At 46.6% G+C, this 7,060-nt stretch overlaps 1 long non-coding RNA gene across 1 annotated transcript; it reads right to left on the bottom strand.

Moving 5' to 3' along the window:
- Positions 1-1,544: 1,544 nt before the first annotated feature.
- LOC309860635 lies at positions 1,545-6,466 on the bottom strand. Its single transcript, XR_014309508.1, has 3 exons — positions 6,406-6,466; positions 4,801-5,004; positions 1,545-1,691 (listed from the first exon to the last, which is right to left on the bottom strand). It is a non-coding gene; the product is annotated as an uncharacterized lncRNA (long non-coding RNA).
- Between the last annotated feature and the right edge of the window lie 594 nt (positions 6,467-7,060).

Here is a 7,060-nt window from a genome sequence, read left to right as displayed (position 1 = left end):
GATCTCTTTGGGTCTGACCCTGCTCATGGACAATTAAGGAATTGTCCATGAGCAGGGTGCTAACTCATGGAGGCATTATTTTCTAAATCTAGGAGCAAATAAATCCTCTTATGAAGGACCTTTCTGACTCACAGGTATTGCCAAATAATCCCTTTAATAGCAAGAAGTTGGTACTGTTATTTGCCTACCCAGATCAGCCCCCTCCCTGACCCGCTGGCACAAATGTTTCTGAATTGCCCCAGAGGGTTGATAGTGATTCCATTCTGAATAAGGTTTTCATTTGGTCATGACCATGTGACCCAATTCCAGACAAAGAGCTGTAAAAGATTTGGAACTTCCGGGGAAAGTGCTTTCTGGAAGATATAGCTAAAGTTCACTAATATAGGGTTCTCCTTTCCTTCCAAACACATGGCAAACTGTGCTTCCCCATTTCCTTGAAGTGAGGCAGGGCCTTGGTAGAGTTCTGGCCAATGAAATGGAAGAGGAAGTTACATGGGTCACATTAGGCCAAAGGGTTTGACAGCAAGAGCTAGAGTTTTCAACCTTCTCTTCCCGGCCACTGCAAAATCTGAAGCTCTTTTTAAAATGAGAGGCTCGCTCAGCATGGGTCGGTTACAGTGAGCTAGCAAAATGTGCAAGGCATGGAGCGTGAGCAAGCAGTGTACTTTTACCATCTTAGGCCATGAAGATTTAGAGGTTTATTTGTTACTACAATAGAATGTATTTTTTTTAGAAGATTTTATTTATTTATTTGAGAGAGAGAGCATGCACAAGCAGGCGGAGCCGCAGGTAGAGGCCAAGGGAGAAGCAGGCTTCCTGCTGAGCAGGGAGCCTCATGTGGGGCTCGACCCCAGGACCTGAGGATCACGACCTGAGCTGAAGGCAGAGGCTTAGCCGACTGGGCCACCTGGTTGCCCCAGTATAATCTATTTTATCACGACCAATACAGCTTTTCTTGGTCTTGAGAAACAAACATCAGGTGCAAGAAGGCTGAGCCTCCTTTCCTAACCCAGAGGCTGTTCTGTGAGGCTCTGACACTTGGAGCTGCTGCGGCAGTCCTGCAGCCACGAGGGCACAGACTGGATCAGTTCAAGTCGGAGGTGAATACCATGACCAAGAAAGGGGGCCCCTGAGAATGTCATCGAACCCCAAAATTAAACCTAGAAGGGCTTGTGTCCAGAGTTCCTCTTATGTGAGTTAATCAACATCTCATTTTTATGCCACTTTCACCAGGTTTTCTTATTTGCAGCCAAAGACATCTTAACTGATACACTGCCGAGGAGGTCATCGGCCTCTCTCCTGTCTGTATCCATCCATCCGTCCACCCACCCACCCATCCCTGTGACAAACCAATATAACACTTCCTTTTCAGGACATGCCAGCCATGGGAAACAAAACAAAACAAAGAACTCTGTAGTTTCAACTAAAGTTATTTACAGAATTCCTGGAACTCCAAATTTCCTCCAAATCCCCCCCAGTCAGTGATCACTGGCCCTGCTTTGATTACTGACCACCTCACCTCCTCCAGGAGGCCCCACGGAGTCTTCTAAGGCAGTGCTGGAAAGCTGAGGGTCGTCTGAGCTATAGGGCCTCTTCTCTGGCTACTTTCAGTGTTTCCGTTTAGTCCTTCGACAGATCAATCTCCTGGGTATATGCTGGGTGCCGCAGGGGTACGAAGAAGAAATGGGGGGCTGGGCAGGGAGGTGAGACAGACAAATCAACAGGCCACTTGAATACACGGCTTGCCACTGTGATCTGCAATTTCCCTGCAGCTTCTCATCACCTTCTCTTCTGGACCCCACTTTGCCCAGCGTATCTGTGTCCAAAGCTGGCTGCTCATCACAGCAGGGCTGGGCCTGTCTTATAAGCTCTGAACCCTCACAGCCAAGGATTCATCAAGCCCTGAAAGAGGCTTAGCTCTGTGAGGTCTAGACTGATGCCTGGAGGTGGAGCAGAGCTTTTCTTTAACTCTGCACCTGCCATAGTACAGCCCTGCTTTGCCCATGTGTAGCAGGTTGAGTGTTTCAGGACAGTTCCTACCTGCCGGAGGCTTCCAAAGCACCATCACTAGGATTAGGAGGCGGTCTTCACCTCTGTCCCTCTGGCCCCTGCCTCTGGGGCCAAAGAGCCTCTCAGAGTTGGAAATGGAATGAGTAGTCCAGAAGCAGATGCTTATAGATAGAGTTTGGGGTACCAGATTTTCTTTAGGGAATGACAGCTGGGAATGGAAAGCAGAGAAGGTAGGATTAGGCAGAGGAAGAAGTCACACTGTGACGCAGGACCAACAACCCCCCCGCCAACCTAGTGTGAGTACTGCCCTTCAGTGGGGACGCTATCCGTCTGAAATGGCCAGGACTTCACACTGCTCCTCTCACTCAGTCTCCTAATGAGAGGCGCCCTGGAAAAGAGCATGATCCTGAGAAAGACAGCCTCCGCAGCGGAGGCAGGCCACCATGGTAACCTGGTGGCTAGAACTGTGTCTGCTGTCATGGCTGGGCGGCAAGTTCTTCCCTAACGGGAATCTGGGAGGCGCGTCTCAGTGCCCCACCACTCCACATGCCACCTTTGAGCCGCGTGGATTTCCTTCTCCATATGTGTTCCGGGAACAGCATCTCCAGGAATCCCGTGGGCTTCTTTTAGAAAGGGGAAACTAGTGAATAATTACAGCTCCCAGTGTGGTCACCTGAGCAAGGCAAGTGCTTTCAGAGCCCATAGTGAGGTTCATTTTCTCCAGTCACAGGGACCATCTCTGCTAACCTTGGTGGCTAGACCTAGACCATCTTCTCAAAGGATCACCATATCTTTCTTTAATGGTGTTGCTGGTTCTATCTAGTCAGAGTGACAAGTAGGCAAGTCATCTTGTTTCCCATAGTCGGGTTCCACACATAGTCCTCTTTGCTCCCACAGTCTAACAGAAGCCCACCAGCCCCTGGTGATCAGGGTCAGTTACCTCTGTCATTCATCTTGCCAACATCTCCCTGAGTACAGAGATCTTAAAATGCCTAGGCAACAGCATCAGTTAGAATTTAATGGGATCCTTGCTGTGTCCTCTAGAGGAAGTCTGTCCCCTCTGGGGCAATTATGGATTTGCAGGGACATGAAGCACAAATTTCCCCAGTGGGTCATTAGGAGTGGGGTCCATTCCTATTTTTCCTCCTTGGTTCCTGGACACATGAACTCTTCCTATTGAAAGCATAGTGCTGTAGGGACACAGAGCCCTACAAAGGCCTTTGGTTCAATACATGTCTTATATCCTGGGCAGTGTGGAATGTAATATGATCTCAGAGTCACCCCCATGCTATAAAGTGGGTTCCCTGATGGGATACAATGTTACATGGGTTCCTATGCTAATGGATCGAGTATTACTACACCAGGCCTTGGAGAATAGGGCTGACTGTGGCTCTTTTGGTAGGAAAAGTAGTTGTGCCTAGAATATGTGTCTATTTTGTGACAATGAACTGCTTGTTGGCCCTTCTAGGAAGGAAGAGGCTCAGTGTAGTGAACTTACCACTAAGGGACTAGCTGATATCCTTGAGGAATGCCACCATTTTTGGCACTCAGGGTCAGTCACTGTTGCTGGAAGGTGGGACAACAGGCAGAGCTGTAGCTGGACAGCCTTGGTAAGTGGGAGTCCCGGCTCTATGTCCAGCACATAGACCCCAACTCTGTTGCTGCAGTCCTTTGATTCAGGTGCTCATCAGGCCACCACCGAGGTGGCTGATAACCAAGGTTGGTCAAAGTCAACTAGCCTCCTCATTTTATCTATCTGCTCCTGTAGCACTTCTGGAATGGTTGTTCTCTGGTAGGCATTATTGTATTATACAGCGATCTTCACACTTTGTGTGCCCTCCTGTATTCATCTACATGCCTCTGCCCCACACTGCCTTATCCTCAACCTCTGAATCTTTTTCCTATTTTTAAGAAATATTTAATTTATTTATTTAAAACCGAGAGAGAGAGATCACAAGGAGACAGAGCAGCAGGCAGAGAGGGAAGGGGAAGTAGGCTCCCTGCTGAGCAAAGACTCCAGTGCACGGTTCGATCCCAGGACCCTGAGATCATGAACTGAGCCGAAGGCAGAGGCTTAATCCATCCAGGCACCCCTGAATCTTTTTCCTATGAGGCATCTGACCAGCAAGCCAGCATATTTGCTATAGTCCACAATACATATTCTAATCTTGGGTCATTCCTCTTTCTACAATTTGATGGCCAGATACACCATATGAAACTGCCCATTTGGAACATTTTCTCTTGACACTGTCCTTCAAGGGCATTGCTGATGAGGCTATATCAAAGCTGCCTTCCCTTTTTGGTCGAAACCCACATACTGAGCCAGATTCTGGCTCTTCCCTCCATTTTCAGTCAGTCACACAAGATATCCCACACACCCATAAGGAAGAGCTGAGGCAGGGGCACATTCCACAAGAGAAGGTGCCATGGGTCTGGGCTACCTGGTCATGTAGTTTGCTTATGTACTCGGACCTACTTATGCTTGATCCCAAATGGATCACGTCCCTCTTATCATGGATTGTTGCTGGGTCTTTGGAGGTGGTGGCTCTGACAGGAACCAAAACTTAATGGACAGGGCAGGCTTCCTGCACTTGGTGTCCTTGCTTAGGTGACCAAGTTTGCACAGGACTCAGGGATTTCCTGTAACAAGGGACTTTCATTGCTGAAAGTCATGGGCAAAGTACGATGTGTTGGTCATCCTACCCGTGGTCAGGCATTCATATCTAGTAGGGCTCTGTTAGGATGCTGGAGTTGTATTTCAAAAGGTACATAATTCCACAGTGAAGATACCTTGGCTTTGATCCAGAACTTCAAAGCCTGCACTGTTGTTCTCCCACTAGGATTTGCCATACATCCCATTGGATGTTCTCATGTGTCAAGGTCCCAGGTTTCCTAGACAGGACCCTGACCTTGGGTTCACAGGTCTTTCTTGGTTGGCTCATCCACTCTGACTTGAAGACCTGAGCTTGGTCCTTGCAGTGCTGCACTCTCCACCTGGGGAAGAGGAAAGCTTCACTGTGGGTAAATAAGGAGACTGTAGGCTTTTATCTCTGGTTTTCAGTTACTCATTACTTGTCTTCAGCTGTTTGTGATCTTTCCTTAGAATATCAGTGATACTTATCAGTAGCTGTCTAATCCCCCATCTTGATGTCCACATAATCGTGTTTCAGGTGCCTTATATATTGTTGTCACTAGTATTCTCTTCCACCAATATGCTATACCAATCCACCACTGAGGAAAGTTTGTTAAAACTTATAGGACCACCATCCGGTACCAGAAAATGGGCCCTAATGGTGAGCCAAGTGGAGTAATTTGGCATTAAAGCTCCACCTTATCACCCTCCTGCTTTCTCAGACCTCTCTCAGTACCCAAAGGCTGATGATTCTCTAGAGGCAGTTGCTGAGGCAGTTTAGAATGCAAGATATTTATTAAGGATTAATACCCATAAGGGAAGGGGGAAGAGTGGAGGACTGGTCCAAGGAAGAAAGTGATCTGCAGTGCAGGCCTGACAAAGCTCTGGCCAACTGGGCAGAGTGATCTAGAATAAATGTTGACTAGAGTTTCACGCAGGCTGCCTGGGAAGAGTGTAACTGGCCACGTGACTCCTGCAGCTAAGGCTAAGGCTGAAGTTGCTGACAGCTGGAGGCTGGCTGTTTAATTGCACTCACTCTCTATGGCTGGCCGGGAGGACCCTCCATGAACAGGAATCTGCACAGCACATGTCCATGTCTAGCACCCAGTTCCCCTCAGACAACTCAGAGACCTCAAGAGACAGTGTGGAGGCATTGCACAGGGTGGGGGGTGGGGACAGGAACTAAGCCACACTGTGCATGGGTTCTATTAACCCGACCTTTTATTTTCCCATTGTAGAGGAGGGGGAAGATGGCAGGGAGGACCCAAAGAATAACTGTGTATAAGTTAAAAGGTTAAAAGAAAAAAGTACCACAATGATCTTAGGAGAAGAAAACCAAAAGCTTGTCCCTCTCCAAATACTCTCTCATTGTATTTTCTCCCCTACCTTTTTTTTAGTCCAAAACCCAGAATAAGAGCATCTGGACGGGAAACTTCCTTAAAACCTCCAGAAAGAGAACCAGGCATATCTGTGTGGACCTTCCTTCCAAATTTTTGGCAAAAATGTTCACATGGTGGTTGCTCTTCCTTGTAGAGGAGTCCCCCGTTATCTGCAGGGGACATGTTCCAAGCCCTGCAGTGGATGCCTGAAACCGCGGATAAGCACCACATCTTACACATGCATACCTGTGTAAAGTTTAACTTATGAATTAGGCAGAGTAACCACAATACCTAATAATAAAGTAGAAAAATTATAACAGTATTCTGTACTAAAAGTTATGTGAATGTGGCCTCTCTCAAAATACCTTACTATATTGTACTCACCCTTCTTCTTCTTGTGATGATGTGAGACCATAAAATCTCTGCGTGGTGAGATGGGAGGTGAATGATGCAGGTATAGTGAGGTAAATTCAGGCTACTATTGACAGTCAGATGATTCGTCGGAAAAGAGTGATCTGCTCTGGACCCCAGTGGACCATGGGCAACTGAAATTGGAAGGTGGAACTATTGACAAGAGGGGACTACTATATTTGGAAATCCAAATGGAGGAAAGAAAGATCTCTTACTGCATTGCATAAAGGCCGGTTCCAGGAATCCCACCATTGGTCCCATTTCCCACCCTATCCCTAACCATCTTGAACCCTCCACATACTGAGCATCCTGTAGGAAACTGACCAAATGCGTCGTCATTCTGCTATGACCAGCCATGCAAATACAGTGAGGCATTTTCTATAGGTCTACAACATTGCATGTTTAAAAAGTTAAGACCCATTTAAAGTGCAAGTATTACTCTGAAAATGCTCCCTAATTAATAAATGTTCTACATTTTTATGTGGGAATGTTTAATATTTAATTTTTCAATAATTTTATCATTTATAATTTATTAAATTTATTTTGTGGCTTGTATTTATTAAAAATTGATATACTTCCTATTTTTTTCCTCCAACGTTAGATTATTTTCATGCAAAATGAAAAAAAC

This window comes from Mustela nivalis (genome assembly GCF_964662115.1).
Source record: "Mustela nivalis genome assembly, chromosome: 3".
Classification (NCBI taxonomy): Eukaryota; Metazoa; Chordata; class Mammalia; order Carnivora; family Mustelidae; genus Mustela; species Mustela nivalis.
This window is presented reverse-complemented; position numbering and strand designations above follow the sequence as displayed.